The following is a 16,703-nucleotide window of genomic DNA, read 5'->3' as shown; positions in this document are numbered from 1 at the left end:
GGCTGTCAGTGTTACTGAAGTCTTGGCAGACCTCGTGGTCGCTGGGTTTGTTGCCCCTCACCAAAGTAATGGGGTTGCACAGGGGTAAAAACACCCCTGTTGCTGCAAGGCAAATCATTCTAGTTTTAAAGCGATATAAAATACATGCAAGTTTCATAAAGTCACCGTTGGTGAGATTTACTTTGGCATAAATATTCCTGTATAAATATCCTTGTTCCAGGCTAGGATCTATTTGCATGCTAACAAAAAGCCAGAGACAGAATGTTTTCAAGAATTTCCGTCTCCAGTGCAGCCAGTTGTTGTGGTGATGGGTTTTGTTCTATGTTTGTGGAACTGGACCAAGCCTAAGAACACCAGCTCACTTCAGAGAGGTACCCAGCAGGAATGACTTTCACTGTCAACCTGAGCTGGCTCCAAACCAAGGACCCAGAGGGCAGAATGTATCCTTCCCATTATCAATTGGCATTAGAGCCAATTTCCCATTTTCTTTTAGTGCTAGCAGTTTGATGATAAGAGAAAATTATTAAATCCATATAGTATTAAATATGATGGTAATTAGATAATCTCCTATAACTGATTTTTAAAGACTCTTGATCTTCACTGGCTTTTTCTTTTTGATGGCACAGGACAGACTTCATCTTACATGTTTTGCAAATGCTGCCACTGCATGAATATAACCCATGCTTATGGAGGGAGTTTGTTTCTCCTCATGTAATTGTCATTTGGCTTCTTAATAAATTCCTAATATAAGGAAGGACTGATCTTGTTCCCATAGCCATAAACAAGTTCTAGCTGTAAAGAAGCAAAACTTTAGTTAATAACTACCAAAAAGTGTTCTATTGGTTTTATTATCTGTCCAGAACGATCCTTCTCTGCATCCCACATTTCCAGGACACATTCTGCAGGTAGGAAGTGAAGAAAACAGAGAGGCTGTCCTGCATCAGCTTTTCTCTTTAAAGATTATAAACTGTGCCATTAAATCCAAAACAAATGGCAATCCACATGCATATTTAAGATTGTTTAACACTTGTTTGAGATCAGTAGTTTGAGTTTTTACAGAAATTTTGTACTGACCTGCCTGTGAAGTGTGGCTTCTCTGCAGTGAATGTGAACAGAAGAACAGAATAAATACCTCCCCCCCCCGCCCCCCCCCTCCCATCAAGGGTATGAGAAAGCCCCCTCAGGAAGGCTTCTTCACCACTGGTTTATGTTGTTAAAATGGTAGTGATGAGAAAAAACTCATCCTCAAGAACATGTTGAAATATGATTTAATGCCCATATCAGTCTGCCAACCATCTCAGTGTTTTTTTCTTTAGCCTTAAAGTTGGTGGGTGGGAAAAGACAGGACAGAATGAAAAATCTTTATGTAGAGTGTGACACAATAAACACTTCATAGTAATTGTATTACACATACTGTGCTAGTGCAATTCTTCTGGGCATCAGTGAGAGGGCATGTAATTCACAGTACTTTTTTTGGCTTTTAGTAATACTTTCCTAGAATCAAAAGTGAGTGAGTGCGCAGTCTCAGTTCTGACTCAGCCTCATGCTGTTAGTGATAGTGGCATTTTAAGTGATATTGAAGCAAGGACAGAAACTAACATTTAAGAGGAAGCAAGAATGACAGAAATGCTAAGATGAGGAGAATAAAGAAAAAAAAATGCTCAAACAGTAGTTCAGAAAAGAACAGTGTGGGGGGAAATAATTTTACACCAGAGCCATAGAAAGACTACTTGACCACAGACTGAAAATTGGTAAAGCTCCTATTTCTTGTCAGACCAGCTTGATTTTCAGTCTAAGCTGCTGAGTGACAATTTTCCTCTAGTCTGATCCTGTGTCTTTTAATTAACCAGCGTTGTCATCCACATCTTTGAGATTCTGATGGGAGCAGCAGCTCATCTCTCTTGATTTGCTCAACACTCTGCATGCAGAAAGCAGCAGCTGCTGCTGGTGATCCCAGGGCTGATTTGTCTGCATGTTCCCCTGGAAATATTTGCCTAAATGAAGTAAGCTGTGTGAGGAGGCCCCTAGTCTAATTGGAGCATTAGGTCTGTGCAGTAGGTGGTGTGCAGGTGGTTTGTTTTCTGGTATTCTGGCAGCTGGTAATTTATCTCTGACATTTATGGGGTTTTGATGGATGTAGGTAGAGCAACTGTATGGAAGAGCCATTAGGTGCTGGTACAGTGTGGCCATGCTGGAGCTTGCAGCGTTTTCTGAGTGCTTTGCTCCTCTTGGGCTCACACTTTGAGTAGCAGCTGCCATGGATCTCTGCAGGGGTCCTGAGCAAGGCCTTGACCTGAGTGATGCAGAGGACTCAGTTGTGTTACCCCCACCTTTGCAGCTCCTCATTGGAGTGGTTTCAGCTGTGCTGAGTGGCAACACAAATCACAGCTGTCAAAATCACCTGCTAAAATCTAATTTTTGAGAGTCTTCCAACACTTTCAGTGGATAGGTGTAACAAGCATATTCCCATCCTTGCCAGCAGCCCACTAGTGAACTGGAATTGCACAAGGTTTCACTGACAGAGTTATAGCAATGCAACCCATGGGAGATTATTATCCCCCACTATTACAAGACTATTATTTAGAGATTATCATAAACTCATTCTGTGGTGCCCCTTGTTTTAGTCATGTAGGCAGCTTTCCACAGCAGCTGAGGCAACACATGTGGAAGAGACATCTCCTCTCTCCTTCCTTCCCCACTGAATGGAATGGAGCAGCTTCTGAGATGCTGCAGCTCCTTCAACCCAAATTTACCAGACAGGCTAGCAGTGCCCTTCTCTCTCTTTCTTCTTTTCCCTCTCATTAATCCAGTGTGGTAGCTGTCAGCTCAACCTGGCTGTACATCACAGAGAATACTGTGCTGTTTTGGCAGCAATTTGAACTGAAAGGAAAGATTTTGCAGGCAGAATTGAACCTTTGGGAGGTGAGCTGAATGATGCTGTCACAGAAGAAGAAAGACTCCTTTTCCAGTGTAGCTCATGGGTTTTGCCAGGCAAGAGCAACAATGTGAATTTTCACATATATATATATATGAAAACCTGGCAATGTTTCAAAATGCTTGGGTAGGTCTTGCCCCTGCTGGAAAGATTTGAATCTAATTAGAAATCAGAGATAAGAGGAAATGGTATTTCAGCCCATGAGAATTTCCACAATCTCAGAAAAACATTTCTTGGTCTAACGGGAAGAAAACTTAAGAAGCTGAGATAAAGTGAAAATCGGGTAATAGGTGAAAACGTTTTACAAAACAGTACAGCAAAGCCTATAGTCCTGTATTCAAGCTAGAGGGTGGTTTCATTTTAGACTAAATTTCTGTTGTAGCTGCAGCATTTTTTAATTACACCTTCATTAAGTGTTTAAAACATTTAGTTTTGGAACCAGCAAATAGGTTTTAATTTTTTTTAATATTACTGGGAAAATATTTACAAAGAAGTTCCAGCAGTTTTTCCCAGCTGTCAATGTATTCAAACATTTTTGCCTCCAACAGATTCAGGTTTTAAAACAAACATTTCCTAATGTAATTTTTCCTTGAAAAATTCCTGCCTTTTTTATTAGACATCATTAGTTCTCACCTAATTTTAGCCAAAGGGCAACAGTGACTTGTGTACCTTATTTTGATTTTAATTTCACTAACCTTACAGCAGACTGTCAAGGTTTTTTCTCCTTAGGAGCTGAATAAATTCTGACCAATTATGTTGTTGCTTTAGTCATCCTGGTTGTATGATCTCATGATCATTCCATATTTTTAGAACGTGTCCATTGTACCAAAGTGGTTATCTATCACTCATTGCAGTAGTTATTTCATGTTTCTAAGAAAATATGTCATTCATCCATAAGCACAAGAACAAGAGGCAGGGCAGAAGAAACAGCATTTTATTTCATATTTACCATAAAGAGTCTGCAAGTCACTAACAGTATGAAAAAGAAACCAAACCAGATTAACAGATGTAAAATCATTACACATTCAGAAGAAACAGTAGGCAGAGAGAGAAGTGATAAGCATCTCAGAAGCTGGAGAATCACTTGGTCCATAACTAAATGGGCTTAAATAAAACCAGGAAAAAATCAGTTTTCCTTTTTGCTATAGGAATGGAGATGGTGAGTAACATTCTTGGGGCTGCAGGGATGCTGTGGAGCAGTGGGATGCATCACATCTATACACAGCTATTGCTTCTGAAACTCTCAGGCCAGACACAGGGTGGCTCCATGATCAGACCTGCCTGACTGTCATGTCAGTGTTCCCTGTTTGTCCTGGTTGGAGGGCATGTCTTGGTGAGATGAGGCAGTGTTTTGCAAGGGACCCCCCCAGGTGCTGTCCTCTCCCAAGAAAGCTTCCCCATTGGGTTCTGCTTTGCAATGGGAGGATCTGAGCCTGTTTTAACTATTTTCTTCTCTGGGAGAGCAGCACTTAAACTCTGGCTTGAAGAAGAATTCACAAAGGTTTTGAGCACTCAGATCCCAGGCTGAATCCTTCCCCTAATTTAGTTGGAGTGCTTCTGAGAGGTCCTTAACTGATATGGAAACTGAAATCTGGTCATTAGTGAGGTATCCTTGGATAGAGAAGAAGTTTTCATACAAGGTTTTGCCTTAGCCCCAGCCAGGGGGTAGCACTTCAGAGCCCTGTGGGTAGTTGCCATTGAAGCTCCTTGGTAAACCTTGGGGGAACGAGTCTGTTGCCACAAAAGGGCTAACACAGGTTTGCTGGGCCCCGTGCAAAAGGCTGTAGTAGGTAGGAGAGCTCTGTCAGCAGAGGACACACAGTTCTGAGCTGGATTTGCTGGCATGGGTCCAAGGAGTGCCAAAAAATTCTGGAACTGCACTGTCATTTACTTGTGTATGAACGGAGCTGTACAGAAGTTGTACCAGCCATGTGATATCATGAATTTTAAAGGTCAACCTAGTGGCTCACTAGTGTTTAAAATAAAACTTTGGAAAGGTGAATTTCTGTGCATAGAAAGTTGTGGAGTCTCCCTTTGTAGCTGAGTTGCAAGATAATAGACTTCAAGTGAGCCACTAACTTTTGATTGCCTTTGCCCTACTTTCTAGTTCAGACCAGTGGATAGAGCTAAAGTCACCAGCTTTGATGAAGAAGGGAATCAACATTTCTCTTTCAGGCTTTGTATAAACAGGCAGCTGCTTGAGTATGCTGAAGTGTGAGGAATGTGAGCAGAGAAACAGCAAAAGTGAGTGGAAATCTCTAAGAAATACCACTAATACATTGGACTGCAGTTCAGCATTTTGTTAAGGGCATCATTTGTATTTATACTGTCAACACAGGGTGGATGAATGGAGCTACAATAAATGATACAGACAATTTGAATTTTTCAGTGTGCTTGAGACATGATTCTGTTTCTCCAGCAAAAAAGATGATGTTTTTTTGCCGTTTCAGGGATTAGGTAAATCCCCATGAGTGATGACAACAGACAGAACTAGGGCTTGCAGAAGTACAGAATGGAAAATATACTTGACACTTGTGAGAAGTGAACTCTGAGCTGGTAGTGTGGTTAGACACGCAAGCCTCATTTCACAGTGCTGAAATATTGCCTTCTCATTCTCCTATCTTGAATCATGAAACCTCATACTCTTCTAATGATTCTTTCAGAGGGAGCAGTGAAATTATTCATATAAAGAACCAGAATTGCTCAAACCACATCCTTTTTATTTATCTAGACCAAACTACAACTTCTGCGAAGTTTGGATCATTTGGGATAAAATTCTCAGTGTTCCCAGGCTGATTTTCTTCTCCCACTCCTTTATGTTCTTGACCTTCTTCTGGTAGCCTGCTTTAAAACTGGGTAGCTACTTCTGGTGTCGGAAATCACACCTTTGTATGGAGCATGATGCACGGAGGAGAGGCTCAGGAGGAGAAATTTCAGGGGATTTGATGCCCTGATGCCAGGAAAGGAGGTGACTGCAGTGAAGAAGGCTTGAGCAGCTGTTCAAGCAGGACAGGGAAACTTAGGCCTGGGCAGAGGAGGCAGTTTGTACTGTGTGTTGAATGTGTCTTAAATTTTGTCAGGGCTGCAAGAGAAGGGAGGTGAAAAGAAGGAGCCTCCAAGCTTTGGACTCCATTTGGAGAAGGATGAGAGATGGGGGCAAAGGTGACAAAAGAGCCACAGTGCTTAAGAGCTTAGATAATTGACAGGCCCTTAGCCCAAGACTGACTTTCCAGTGAAGGAGGCTGACTTCAGTGTGAAGTACTTCAAGACTGCTTTGCTGGTGTCCTACACACTCTGGAGTGCAGGAGGCCAAGGACTAAGAAGCAGGTTGCCTTCAAACACCTTTGCATCTCTTTCTCCTTTTTAATTCTATTAGTGCAGTAAAAGCATGCTGAGTAGTTTTTCTCTTACAGTCAGCAAATCCACAGTGCTGTCATGTAGCAAAGAAGTGATGTTCAGCCATACCTCACTGCTCACTTGCTGATGAGCTGCAATGTGTAAATCTCACTTGTAGCCCTTGGACTTGTCAACAGCTGTCTCCTCAGAAGCTGTGTGTTTGCTTGTCTGTTAGTTACTTGGGTGCTCTTCAGCACCACCCACCTACAGAGAGCTTCAGGAAGGGATCCTTGAGTTAACCATGGGCTTCTGTGCTATGGTCAGGAGTGGAGTCAGGATCAGAGTAACAGGTTCTGGTTTGGGGTCTTTTAAATGCTTTTGCTAAGTGCATCTGAACTGCAGACCTTTAGCTAAGTGTTGGCTTTACATTAATAACCCTTTTTGAAAGTCTTTGTCTAATTTGCCATTTGTATCATGGTTTGTGGTGGTGGCCACAGAAGATTTCAGATTTTGGTGGGTTTTTTTTTAATTTAAAGAGAAATAGTGACTTTTAGGCCATCTACAGAAGAGGCACTTGAAGTTCCTACAGAAAAATTTGTGCTCTCCATGATAGCAGAGCATGGAGGGTTATAACACCTGATTTGCATCACTGGGGGAAGGTGGGGAGTGTAGATGCTCTTGAGCCGTGTCAGCCAGATCTGTGGCTGAAGATTTGCAGCAGGATATATTGTTTTCATTATGTAACCATAAACACTATTTTGAAAAAGTCCAAAGTGCTTTATATTTCCAAGTTACTTTTATGGACTTGCTCAGAGTAGTCTGCCATCTGGTATTTTTTTTGCACAGGGCAGAATGAGGTAAGGGGGGAGAGATGCTCACTGCTTCCATGCTGTTGCTCAGCTTCCACTGAGGGAAATGTAACACCTTTCCCCTTTCCTTAGTGTCCAGCCTGGCTCCTTGTGTGAAGCTCTTCACAGTAAAGTCAGAGCTGACTCTCAAGGCCTTCTTTTTGCAATATTTATGAAGCAGCTTTCTTGTAGTGTGCTGGAAAAAAAAAATGCAGTGAAAGTCATTCTGATGACAGCTAGAGGGAAGTAATAACATTCTTTGCAGACTTACATGCAAAGAGTAAGAAAAATAAGTGCAAGAACTGTACAATGAAGGGGGCTGTATTCAATGCTTGAGTCCTGCATGCCTGTAGGAAGTCTTACATTTATAAATATGGGGATCAAACAGACTTCCATTACCAATTGCTTTTAACATTAGCTGAGTGATGCTTCCCTTCTTTTTTCTGTTTTTTTTTTTGGGGGGGGGGTTGGTTTTTTTAACCCCATTTCTGTTCTGCTTTAGTCCCTTCTGTCTGGACTAAGCTGTGCAATGTATGTGGTAAGTGCAGAAGATGTGGGGGGGGAGCAGCCTTGCAGCAAAATGAGTTGTGTCGATCCTGCCACAATTCCTTTTTTTTCCCCCTAAATAATCACATTGCTTAATTAGTCATTGCTCTGGGGAAGTTCTCTACCCAGCTTCCTGCTGGCTGCACTGACTTACGGGGCTGCTCTCGACTCCACGGTCTCCAGCGCCAGCATCTGACCTCAGCACAGCTCCCAAGCCCTCTGTGCTCTTGGGGAGGCCGTGGCAAAGATGTGTTTGTGCCTGAGCTGCGTGCAAAGCTAAAGCCCTGTTCAGAGCTTGAGGAATGTTAGATTATCCTTCTTCTTCCAGCCCCAGTGGCTGTTGTGAGCATGCTCCATGCATGCATGGCACTGGCTATTTGCCAGCTTTAGAGTAATTTTTTTTTTTTTTGAATGAGTGAGTGAATGAATGAATGAATACCTGATTAAGTTAATGAAGCTGAGCCAATGGTGGGAGGGAGCGACTTGGCTGCTGCCTGCTCGAAGAGATCTGGCAGCACATTAGACTTGCATAACGCTTTATAGCTCCATGCTGCGCTCCATATGAGCCACAGGAGAGGGCTGCAATAATTACTCGGCTCTGGGATTGAACCCAGCTGCAGGTAGCTAGTCATCCTCTTGTCCATTTCACTGGTGCCGGGAGTCACTTGTCTTGCGCCGTGGATTTCCAGGGGCACATGGGTAAGGTGCTTTCACAGCAGTGATCGCAGCGGTGAGAAAGCATGCTCGTGGCTCAGTGACTCTTACAAAAGAGCCATTCAGGGTTCCAAGCCGTGATTCACTGGACCCACAGGTTCAACGCAGGAATTTTTTTAGTTCCTGAGTTCAAAACTTGTATATAAATAACCTTGATGGGAGCTGTGTGATTTTTTTGTTTTCTTGTTCTTTCTTCATCTGGCTGGGAAAAATAGAGCAAAAGGCTTTCTTGTATCTGTTTTTTTGTTAAAAAAAAGCAATTTTTTTAAAGTCCTCAGAGTTCTTTTTGATTGTTGTTTAAGGCAAGTTCTTTCTGGCAGCCCCGGATGGTACATACCTTTGTTTCTCACATACTTAAATTAAGAGTACTGGCACTGCCTGTTAGCACACCGCCTTCATTTGTCAATGTTCCCTGCTTGAGAGCAACGATGATGATTTGCATTCTTAGTTGGAACTGGTGGGTTTTTTAATTGCAGCTGAAGCTTGTGACTGTGGAACCTGCTATGTTTGTATAATCCTGCATTATTTCATTTTCTTTTGATTGTTTTCTGTGTTGCCTAATCAGAACAGTTGGGGTGATCTCAGCCTTGCCATGCTGGCCTCAGTCAAGTGACACTGGTGATGGATTTGGGCTCTGTGCCCATTTTATCTGCTTGCTCCCCATTAAGCAGGAGGGAAGCTCCCTACTCACTGAGTCAGGGAGAACAACTAGTCACTTGGTTTTGTGGGCTGCAAGGCCTGGGGAGGCATTTCAGAGAGAGAGAAGGTGCAGAAGAGTTGATCTGGCTTTCTTGCTCATGTGTATTCCTGCATTCACTGACTCCTACGACACTGCCTGAGATGTCAGTGCTGAGATGGTCAGCGTAAGGGTCTGTGCAGGATGAGTGGGGATTGCTGCAGGCCATACCTAAATGTAGCTGACGGGCATGAAGAAGAAAAAAAATAAAGAGAGGAAAAAAGGGTGTCTGAGGGGGATGTTTAACTCCTTCTCTGTCTGCAGTACTGAGGTACGTGCTATGTGCCTTGAGACCAGCACGAGCTGCTGGCTTTTCTGTTTGTTCAGTAGTGATGGTCAGTCATCTTGATTTGGGAGGGCACCAAGAGTGCACTGAGGCAGTGAGCAAGGGCTGGTGCAAAATGGCTTCAAGTTCAAGCTTTGCTGAATGAAGTCTGAGTGAAGGCAAGGTGTTGGAATCCATTTCAAGGGGAATTTAACATCAGTTCATGTTTCACACTTTACAGATGGACTAATTATAGTCTAATTTGCTGGCACGTAGAATCTACCAGAGAAGCAGTCTGCAGGGAAGACTTCCAAGGAAAAGCACTGAGCAGGCAGATGACCTTTCCAAATCTTCCCCTAAAGCCGTGCTCTCACACTGTCCCCTTATCAGCCAGGCTTAAAGGCACGCTCCTCCCCGTGAGCGCCTGGGCTTATCTGTAAAATGGCTGCTCTGAGTTGGCTGCTGCTTGCTGGTGTTCCTGGCTGGATCTTCAAAGGGGTGAAACGCCCCCGGTTTCTGTAATTTTTCGTGGGGGTCTTATTCAAGTCTCCTGGCAGCGAAGCCAGGCATCTCTCTTAATTTGTTTTGCAGAAGATGGAGAGAATGTTAGTGAGCATTTTCAGACACATGGAAGGAGACCTGTGTGACATATCTGCAGTACAAATGTGTTCATACAGGCATGACAGTTTCTGTCACAAGTTAAAATGAGTGGCGAGTGGGTGTTGCTACGTTTAGAGTCACTCGTGAAATTTTCAATGGAAAATTGTGTAGGCAGCTCCCATTGTAGCCACATTGTAGGCACATTTTAGATAAATGAAAAACATCAACAAAGTAATTTCTGTATTAGACTTGTTTATAAATGAACTCTATTCACTCATATAAGCTGCAGAAGTGCCTGTAGGGGATGGGTGTGAGAGTAGAGGGCATCACTGAGCACTGTCAGATGTCCTGCTCTGGCAGCAGTTGCTGCAAGACAGGAGATAAAAGACTGGATGCTGCACTGGCCACTTGCGGAGTTGCAAAGGTGGGATCCCCCTTTCTGTCCTGGTGTTGGCGGGGTTGAAAGAGCACTTTAATTTATGTGAGTTTGCTCCATGGCTTCCATGCTGTCACCACAGACTCTGGGTATGTGTGCTGTGGAATGCTGACTTCCTGAGCATCTTGGGTTGGTGGTCCTCATGTCCTGGCACAGCTGACTCCAAGGCTGGGGGAGCAGGACTTTAGAGGGGTTTGGCAGGCCTCTGTCAGACTGCAAAGGCTTCAGTGTGGCATGGTGGTAAATCATCAAGCTGCTGGAGTGAGCTCCAGCCATGTGGGACTATGCAGCTGGCAGTCAGCCTGAGCTGAGACCCCAGGCCTGAGCAGCCCCACAACCTTCCTTTGTGGCTGCAGATGGAGCTGCTTCTCGTAGGGTCAGCTGAGGTGCACTTTCTGTTGTGCAGCTGGGAGAGAAAGCTGCGCATCAAGCTGTGCACACTCAAATGGCTTCGCTCCAGGCTCAGACCCTCACTTAGCAGTTACACCCTTTCCTTTCCCCCATAGAGGCAGAATGCTGTGGAATCCAGCATTTCACCCTCAGAAAAACTTCACTGTAATCAGCACTGTCAGCTCATACATTTTTATCTGTGGATATCTGATGCTATTTCACAAAATTCTGTTTCCTGGTGTCAAATTATGAGAAGGGAAATTCCACTTTTAGCCAAACCAATAAGTTTCTGATCTTGTGGGCTGCAGGGAAAGGCTAGAGACCTTAAGCCTGAAAGAAAGCCTCACACAGTAGAGGGGCAAGTTAAAAGAGGTATTATTATTATTATTATTATTATTATTATTATTATTATTAATAATACCCTTCACCTTTATAATTTTAATAAATCTTTTATTTGTGACCTAGTATTGTATGTTTCAGAAGCAAAAAGCTGGGCCTGACATCTGAGAGCCCAGGTCTGGCATAGCAAGGGGGGGATTTCTGTGCCAGGGAGCAAGGGTCCTGCTGTGGGGTGGGCTGGGAGGGTTGCAGGATGGCCAACACAGCCCTCCAGTGTCAGCCCTGACATGGGGAGAGCTTGTGGCTCCTGGAGGAAATGCTTCCTTGCTTCCAGCCTCCCTGGCATCTTGTACTGTGTGCTCTGGTACCACTTCTCTGCAAAGCATGCTGGAAGGGGAGGGATCACCTTTGCTGAAAGCTTTTTTCTGTATAAACTAAGGATGTAGGCAGCTGTGAATCCATTTAAATCACCCACAGTACTCACAGTCCTTCAAGGCTTACGTGTAGCTGCACTGCTGTGTGTGTGCACAGAAATGACAGGAAGGTCTGCTGCACACCCAGAGCACGGAGTGACTTCTACAGATGCTGAAAAAAGGGCATCTCTCCTGCTACAGAATGAAGGGATGGCACCCAGATGATGTGATGGCAGAAACCTGCAAACTTCTGAAAGTTAATTCCAACTCTTCATTCAGCAGTTAGCTTAACTAAAACCAAAGATAATTTTAGCATCATGTTCCTGTGCAGTTCACCAGCACCTATCAGGCATAATAACAATGTGTTATTAACTAAGCACAGTCTAACCATAGTAGCTCAGGAGGCAAGTGCCCTACTTAGGACATGCACATCTCTCATCCTCAGAATTCAGGACAAGTAGGAAAAACAGACAGTTAACCAGTGGAGTAGCTTTCTAATAATTAGTTTGTATCACCTGTGCTTGTGAATGGCTGTCCTGGAACTCCATCATCTGTCCATCCTTTTGAGAATATGTCTTACATTGTTTTTTCCTCCTCAACCTTCCTCTCTCAACTCTGGTATCTACATACCTCCATTAAATTCATGGGAATGTTGAGTCTTTGGGCATCTCACATCTGGTGATGTGCTCCCTGAGGTTTGCTGATATCACTTGCTTTTTGTCTTGTGTGAAGTCTGTCTGATGTGCCTGGGGAGAGGAAGGACGTGCAGAACTGCTGCTCACTGTGCTGAAACCTGTAGCAATTTGCTGTGGCAGATTCCCAGAAGTATAGTAAGAACTAACACTGCTCTGGACAGTCTGTCTTGTGAATGCAGTGTTGATCAAGAATCCTTTCATTTTGGGAGAAGAATTTCAAATTTTATTAGAGGTTTTCATGTTCCTTATTAATGGATCTCTGCAGTTGGCTCTCCCGGGAATTCTGCCAGGGAGCTGTGAAATTGGTCGGGTTGGACAATAAACTCCTATAGCTATTGTTGGCCTGCACTGAGCTGCACATGGCAGGGCTGATGGAATCTGTAGCAGCTACAACCATGAATATGTAGCTGGCAGCGGGCAGGCTGTACAGCGGGGCGGGGGGAGAAAGCTGGCGTACGGATCTGAGAGGCACAATGCAGCTGCGGAGCCCTCTGCAGCGTGTCTGGCTTTTCGTCTCTCTGAATCCGATCCTGCAAGATGCCAGCCTCCTTGAAGGGGAGGGGAGAGGTGGGACGAAGTGCCTCCCCTTCTCACTCCTTTCCAGCGCTGCTGAAATCACTCACTCGTGATAGGACAGGCGGGTGGTTTGAGGCGGGAGCATCGGGCTGCGCTGCTGCATCTGCCCGGTAACACCCCAGACATAAAGAGCCGCGTATCTGGCTCGACTCTGCAATGTTGCATTAACATCTGCGTGCCAGGCAGGGCAACAGTGTCTGATGGAGGAGAGACACAGTTTTTCTAGTGCATAAACGTGCACTAGCTGTATCTCACGGATAAATGTGAGAGTTTGCCGGTCATACCTGGAGCTGGAAAGTGCAAGTTGAAAGGTCATAGTACTCTGTTTTTAGGATTTGTGATCCAAGGAGCCTTTTGACAATAAGTGACTGGCTTAATTGAATACCCCTGAAGTTGGAAGCTGACGACTGCCCTCCCTTGGGTGTTTGCTTCTTGCACCAGAGTCCTTCCTCCTGCTGGCACATGATGGTGTGAGCTTGCTGGCAGCTGCAGAAAGGTCGGGGACCAGAGGAGGATGGAGGGACCAGATTTTTGAAGGAGGTTTAGACACCCAAAAAAGGATGTTAGCTGCACCATGGGACAGAGAAAGTGCTTGATTTCTCAAGGCAGTGAAAGTCCCACCATTTTGCATAGCCAGGTGCTGCTGTGTTTTGTGGTTCTGGCCCCAACTTCTCTGCACCTCAAGGCTCAGTCCTGGCTGGTGGGACACAGAGTGTCGCTGTGTTTGGATGCTTGCTTAGCTGGTTTTACCTCTGCTGCAGTGAACTCCAGATAAATAAAGGAGGTCAGCATCTGAAGCTATAACCCAATATCCTCTCCTGTGTTTTAAATGTATTAGATTAAATAAGTAGAAAAATGTTGTTTTGGGAAACACAGTGAGATTTAAAGTGCCTTGCAAAGAGATCCTGGAGTTTTGCATGAAAATGCACATCCCGAGTTCCAGTGAGCAATCCCTCTGGGACCAGAGCAAGCCCAGATGGTGACTCCTCCAAGTGATTATTTTTCTGCCTTAAGCCTTTCCAGGAATTTGAGTGTGGGCAGACTGCCAGTGGACACTGGCTGTCCAGACAGTTTAGCAATGTTCCATGTGTACTCACTGCCAGAGATACCGAAGTCCAGCTGCTCTCCCTGATCTCTTTGTCCCTTTTACCTTCCCAGCCATAATTACACATGCCTGCATGCACGCACACACTTGTGACACAAACAGGAGCAAAAAATCACCTGGTGTTTCCTGCTCATTTGCATATCTACAAATCATGATTGACAGCTCTAAAGTTAAGGAAAGCTCCAGAGTCAGAAAAACGCCTTGAATCAAAAAAAAAAAAAAAAAGCATGCAAATAACAAACCCTGCGGCACACCACAGAAGGCAGGCGTTCATCTTTCTAGGACAGCCAACAAAAAACTGCTTAACCAGGTCTTGTACCTCTTGCCTTTGAGACACTCTTGTTTGGGTTGTCTCCCTTTCCTTATCTTTACTGTTGCTGGAACGTGAATAATGCTGAAAAGTTACTGTTTTACTTTTAGATCTTGAAGTAGAAGTAGGCTGTTTTATGCTGCATATTTCCATTTTTTGCAAATGCAGTCCTGTGTCTGTTAAGAGCTCAAAGTCTCACTGTGAAGTGCCTGGGCTTGAAAAAGTGGGACAGTATTCACTGCTCTATGGCTGCCTCATCCCTTGTCTCCATTAAATTTATCTGTTCCTCCTGTGTTCTCCAGGAGATTTTGGGCAGTCCTTTTGTTACCGGTAAAGATGAAGTTGGCCATCTGAAGAAATTACACCCAAAAAACCAAAATGCACAACCCAAAAGAGTTAGTACTTGGTATTTTTGAAGGATGTTAGTTTTGACATTGGAGGCCACCCAAACCTCAGTGGTTCAATGTTATTTAGCAGAATAAAATCTTTGCTTCAGCTCCTGCATAATGAAACTTCACCCCATTTCATAGAGCTTCGTAGTACTACTTTCAATGCAGAGAAGCTGAACCCAGATGCCTCGAACTTTTGGAATCACTGGTTTCGGGGAGCCTGGCTTACCCATCACAGCAAAAGAGCCTGTCCCTATTCAGTCCCATGTACAAGCTCTCTGCTCTGTTGCAGGCAGAGAAGCCAGCCCTCTGCCTCTGCTCCCAGCTTTTCCCTGTGGGAGCGTATTTAAATTCTGGATTGGCAGCTCATGTTCCAGAAGAGATTGGAGGATGGTGCAAGCCCAGCACAAGCTCCCCGTGGCAGGGGGAGCAGGATGAGCACCCCATTCTGAGGATGTCCCCCTTGGGCAGCTGCCTGGGCCAGGATCTGCTGACTTACCTACCCAAGCCGACTGCCTGGGGCAGAAGGCTACAGAGAGCTAAAGTTAACCAAGGATGACTGCGCAAATGTGAGCTCGGCAGTTTTATTTTTAGTCAAACTTAAAAAGAAAAATCTGTAAGTCATGTGTAATATAATAATTTTAGCTGTTGCCAAGACACGCTGAGCAACTGTTAGGAGGGGGAAGGCCTGTGCTGATCAAGCAGGGCCCTGTCTCCTGGCTGCCCTCGTCGCTGCAGCCGCGGTGCCGAGGTGATGGCACTGACAGACCAGGGCAGGTCAGGATAGTGCCTGGGTGTCACCGGCCCTTGCACATCTGAAGCTGCCCTGAGTTCTTTCATCCTCCCTATCTCGTCAAAGCCAGGGAATCTACCCTGAAACAGTGCTTTACCCTCCTTCTCCAGCTCTAGCTGTTGGTGTTTCATTACTGTTTATCAATATTTAAAGAATGGAGTAATTAACTTAAGACTGATTGTATCAAAGATTAGAAGGTTTGGACTTTTCCTGCAGGCTTACAGCAGCTTGGAGGACCATAAACGTAAAGAGTGCTTTTAAAGATAGGTTTAATCTGAGTCTAGTGTGTCTTCAAAGTACTTCATACACATATAAACATCAGGCTTATTGTTCATTAGAAGTGAGGTAGCAGGGAAAGAAATCCCCCAAAGGAATATTACTTGCCATAAGATAAGTATCATTACTGCTGCTCAGCATTCCCTTTAAAGTGGGCTATATCCTATTTTCATCTTCTTTTACATCCATTCTTAATTCTTTCTCTCTATTCTTCTTACATGTAATGCATGCTTTTCTTGTTGAGCTGCCACTCATGTGAGGTGCATGGCTTCTCATCACCCATTCTTGAACAACTTTCAAAACAGCCAGAAATGCAGATGACAGGTGGTGGCTGGACAGGGGCTGAGGAAAAGTTTCACTCTTCATGAAGGTTGATTAGGCAAGGCAAGGTTTCAGGAAGAGAGTAAATGTGAAACCTATTACAGTTACAATATTTTCTTTAGCAGGTAATAGAAGAGTTAGGAAGACTTTGTTGCCTTTGGATGAAATCGGTAATGCAGAGAAAGTAACTTACTTTCTCCAACAGCAAAATCAGCCCAATATGAAACTGCGAATTTTTTTACAGTGGTGGGGGCTCATGATTTGGATCAGGAAACTCAAACACAATTTTCTGAGCAGTTCTGGGCACGTGTCCCCAAGGCTGAGGACACCTGAGTCAAACTCATGGACCTGTGGCTGTGGCCATGAGTGTGGTACCAACAGCCTCTGTGGTGCAGCAGGGGCTAAGAAACAGTGGGGTTGACAGAGATGGCTATGGTGCCAGCACCTGGCTCTGGCCTACCTGCATGTGGCAGGGAGTTACTCCCAGCAGAGTCCTGCCTGGACACCTGAATGTGAGGCATCAGTAGCAGAGGGAGTTCAAAGCACTGGGTCAAAAAAACCCCACCAGACATCAAAAACCTGGCTCAGATCCATCCCTGGCTCTGGGCTGCTGCTGTAAATAGCTCGCGTGGCTGAGCTTCATTGCCAGACTGAGAGATGAAGCACACGTGTCCCTGTAA

General features: G+C 44.5%; 1 protein-coding gene across 22 annotated transcripts in view; it reads left to right on the top strand.

Moving 5' to 3' along the window:
* ATXN1 (ataxin 1) overlaps window positions 1-16,703 on the top strand; it is a 371,677-nt gene that overhangs the window by 336,310 nt on the left and 18,664 nt on the right. The gene's annotated exons all lie outside the window — the stretch shown is intronic.

Source organism: Agelaius phoeniceus, chromosome 1 (genome assembly GCF_051311805.1).
Source record: "Agelaius phoeniceus isolate bAgePho1 chromosome 1, bAgePho1.hap1, whole genome shotgun sequence".
In the NCBI taxonomy this organism is placed as follows: Eukaryota; Metazoa; Chordata; class Aves; order Passeriformes; family Icteridae; genus Agelaius; species Agelaius phoeniceus.
This window is presented reverse-complemented; position numbering and strand designations above follow the sequence as displayed.